This window comes from Rhincodon typus, chromosome 1 (genome assembly GCF_021869965.1).
Source record: "Rhincodon typus isolate 14 chromosome 1, sRhiTyp1.1, whole genome shotgun sequence".
Taxonomy (NCBI): domain Eukaryota; kingdom Metazoa; phylum Chordata; class Chondrichthyes; order Orectolobiformes; family Rhincodontidae; genus Rhincodon; species Rhincodon typus.
In genome coordinates this window covers 73,752,949-73,757,334 of record NC_063332.1, presented here as the reverse complement: position 1 = coordinate 73,757,334, position 4,386 = coordinate 73,752,949, and the positions used below count along the sequence as shown (strand labels likewise).

The 4,386-nt window shown below is 39.1% G+C and overlaps 1 long non-coding RNA gene across 1 annotated transcript; it reads right to left on the bottom strand.

Moving 5' to 3' along the window:
- Nucleotides 1-2,860: 2,860 nt before the first annotated feature.
- LOC125484704 lies at nt 2,861-4,050 on the bottom strand. Its single transcript, XR_007263531.1, has 2 exons — nt 3,761-4,050; nt 2,861-3,417 (listed from the first exon to the last, which is right to left on the bottom strand). It is a non-coding gene; the product is annotated as an uncharacterized LOC125484704 (long non-coding RNA).
- Nucleotides 4,051-4,386: the final 336 nt, after the last annotated feature.

Here is a 4,386-nt window from a genome sequence, read left to right as displayed (position 1 = left end):
AGCACAGCCAGCGAAGCCTACATCCTGTGCGTGAAAATAAAAAAAAAGCCCATGATGCTAGGTTATCCCATCGGTGATGAGTTCTTCTGCCTACCCCGAGTGGAAAAATCAGGCTAACATTGAACGATGTTAAGTCGCTGCAGTATGGTGGCTCAGTGGTTAGCACTGTTGTCTCACAACGCCTGCAACCCAGGTTTGATTCCACCCTCGGGTGACTGTCTGTGTGGAGTTTGCACATTTTCCCCGTGTCTGCTTCGGCTTCCTCTGGGTGCTCTGGTTTTCTCCTACAGTCCAAAGATGTGCAGGTTAGGTGAATTGGCCATGCTAAATTGCCCCTAGTGTTCAGGTATGTGTAGATTAGGTCAGTTACAGGGGAATGGGTCTGGGTGGGATCCTCTGAGGGTCAGTGTGGACTTGTTGGGCCAAAGGGCCTGCTTCCACATTGTAGGGATTCTATGATGATGATTGGGGTAACTTGTTAATGAGGTGAGTTGAGTATAATAAAACATGAGAACTCACCAGAGGGAAATTTTCAATGTAATGCACCAAGCACGAATCTTAGCCAATTTCAGATAAGATACAGCCCTTAGTTTAACCAAAAAAAAATCTGCTGCATCTCATTTTAACTTGGACTTCTCAGAGTGTGGGAAACAGTGTAGTCTACGTTTAAAATGAAAAGAAAAAGTTTAAAAATAAGACCATCTCTGTTATAAGCAGAGGAGAAGAGAGCATGAACAATTGAATTCAGCTTTCAGAGATAGCAAGAACTGGAGATAATAGAGTCAGAGACCACACAGTATGGAGCTGGAGGAACACAGCAGGCCAGTCAGCATCAGAGGAGCAGGAAAATTGACATTTCCGGTTCCGATCCAAAATATCAATTTTCCTGCTTGTCTAATGCTGCCTGGCCTGCTGTGTTCCTCCAGCACCATACTGTGTTGTCTCTGAAGTCAGCTCTGCCTCTTTGGCCATGATAAAGGTGAAACATGCAAGGGAGTCAAATATAGAAATGCTGCAAAAATCACATTTTACTCCTCAAAGAACTAACTTGCATGCACAGCAAGATCCCTTTGACTCAAGTCAGTGTGAGTCATTCATTTTATTACAGGGTCGTGTTCATCTGTGCAAGGTTAACGCAGGGTTTTGGTGGCATTTTGGTTTAGTAATGGCGACAGCAAATTAATGTTTCACATCGAGTCACAATATCATCTTGCTATTCTGCATGTTACCTGCAATTGCTATGTGCGAGTATTCAAATCTTTTACCAAGATATTTACTTTAAATGGTTAAAACCAATAGCTTGCTATGTGATCGAGCACATAGGAGCTCTAATGGGCAACCACTTTTGTCTTTTGAACATAACGTGCTCAGACAGTTGGAATTGCAGGAGGTATTTATCCACAAATTAGCAGAAAGGGAAAATATTTTTACCTTGACTGCCTGGAATATGGAATACCATAATAATTTTGTTGAAAATGGGCTGCTGTTAAAAACGACCAAAGTTTCTGTGAAGGACGAGGAGAAATTCAGATAAAATTCTGTTCTGGTCTTCATTTTTTATAGATATAAGATTCACAACTGTTTCTGACCAGTCAGGGTTTCCTTTGAAGATATTGTTCAGTTTTTGTTCAGTTGATGTGTATGAAGTTCACTTAGTTGATAAACAAAGTTCACTGATATAGTAATGGTGTAAAAGCATTCTATTCTCAATACATAAACTATTACTGAATATTGCTCTTGTTAAAGGATAAATCGGAGAACAACTTTCAAAGTTTGCACATGAACAAATCAAAATGAAAACCAGGAATTCCTGTAAAATTTACATTTTTCTTACAAAACCATCGATATCCCAGAATCTCTCTAAGAATTTAAATGATAAAGTTCCCGGATAGTGGGAAGTTGTAATATTTACTCAATAGTTGCTTACAACATTCACCTGAAAAAGTTAGGATTTGTCAATTCAAGAGTCACAATCTAAGAATAGAGGGTAGGCCATTGAGGAATGAAATGAGGATTAACTTCTTCATCCAGAGAGTGGTGAGCCTGTGGAAATCTCTTCCACAGAAAGCGATTGATTTTCAGCCATGATCATATTGAACAGTGGAACAGCCTCAAAAGGCCAAATAGCCAATTCATGTTCCTATTTTCCACTTTTCTATGTAAACTTTTAATGCTGTGATAACCAATACTTCCACATTTAATTTATGTAGAGACCCTAGACAATTTAAAGTGAGCCACTCCATTCAAGATTTTTGCATGTATAGGAACATGTGATAATTTACAATGGCCAACATGTACCCTTCAGTGCAAGGAATTATGGGCAGTTTCTTGGTCCAGTCTCTACACAACTTACAGGGATTGTTGATGTTAAGTGTTACCAACTGCTAAACAGTGCTGGAAATTCTGTTTAATAAGTGTAGAATATAATTGTATTAGTTTTATTTACCTTTTTCTTTCTGTCTTTTGTCTCTCTCGCTCCTTTAATCCCATCTTTCTTTCCCTCCCTTTATTTTCCAAACCGGATTTAACATTGAACTAAATATTTTAACTTACACTCTGATTTAGATTCTGTGTGCTGCTATCAATTATTCTTCAATCTGATCAGTCAAGGAGATGCGTAGCTGCCTTCCTTGTTAACGCATGTCCCAGATATCCTGCAGACAGCTTCAGACTAATATGGATTTCTAAATATCTCAATTCCCAACTCACAGTGCCAAAACCTGTGGGCAAGTGTTACAATGACAGCAAACCCAAGCCACCCATATCTCAAATTAAAGGGTTGTCAAATCTTTTTGTTCCCTGTTTACTGGATCATTTGGTGGATGATGTATTCAATGTGACAAAGAAAGATTACACAATATTTCTTTTCAGGGTATCAGCACCATTATTTTAGAATATCCTTTATTCCCACATGCACTCGGATGAGTGAAAAGTTTGTAATGTCACCTCTTGGCACTATCTTAGGTACCGAGTACCTAGGTACAGGTACTTTTAAGTGTTGTCACAGAATTGAAACGATGAAAAAATTAGACTAGCATGGAAATGCAGAGTTTAAAAAGTCCAGAATGAGAATAAAAGGTTAAAGTCCTTTTTCACTGAGTCTGCGCTTTGCCAGGCTTCAGAACACAAGGCCGCGCTGCCTCCACGCTTTAGCCTCTATCCAGGACTCAATCTCCCTCCCCGGTCGGCCTGGGCTTGATCTGCTCCCGCTCCGGCTCCCAGCTCGGCCCGCGCTTGTTCTGCTGCTGCTCCGGCTGTGACTTACTTCTGGGACTCGGTCCTCATTCACTCTGCTCCCACTCCGGCCCCAGCCATAACTTGTCTCCCGCACTGGGCTGGCCTCGGAGTCTGTTCTCCATTCCGTCCAGGTAGGGTGCTTTAAGAAGTTAAAAGTTGTTCTGGGTAGGGAAAGAAAAACTGCAGCAAGAGGGGAAAAAGGGAAAGGAAAAGGAGCTGGTGAGCAAAAGAGATCCAGCTGGAGCATCTAACAGCGCTGCCATTATAGTTTGTCCAGATTAAAGATAATTTATTCCTTACACTATACAAAATCTGCATTTTCACTGTAGTATATAATTTAATTATAATATTTTTTATTAAAAAATCTTATCCAGTGGTCTGGCTTCATTCATTTGTTTGACAATTTAGACAATTTTATTTCACATTCTCCACATTCCTTTCGTTTGCTTTCATTTTCTCACTCTCTCTCATATTCTTTCTTGCTTGCATTTCTCTTTCTTGAATTCACTCCATTTTTCTTTACCTCTGAAAGAAGAAACCAACGTTGGTAATGTGAAGCTGAAACAATTAAAAAAAATAATCTATTTCTGAGCTTGATGGTATCAAGAATCCAAATAAAACATGAAGCCTCTTTGTTTCCATTGTATCCAAGCTTTTCTTGAGACTGATTTTCTGAAATAGAGTTCCCTAAATATAATCACAAAGTTAAAGAAATATGAAGAAGTCAGGTTGAGAAATGGTTTGTTACAGAGATCTGATTTTTCATTTTCAAATGTCCTCTTTGTCATCCAGTAACGCATGCAAAGAACATGTCGGAACATTATATTCTTGAAGAGTGAATTGTAAAATACAAATGAATATTAAAATTAGTCCAGGAATTCTGTTCAGCAGAGGGCACTGTTCATTCGGTAACTGTTACCATTTCTCCCAAATAATCAAATATGTTCAACCTCAGATGCGCACATGTGGAATTGCAAATATTCAAAAGGACTGAGAGAATGTGCATTCAAACAGTCAATTAAGGCTGTGGCATTTGAGAGAGACAAGCAAACTCACTTTTGAAGTTCAAATGTCAGCACCAGAAAATGGATAAACTTGAATATATGTCTCTGGATCTTTATCAGATACAATAAATAAATTATGTATGGC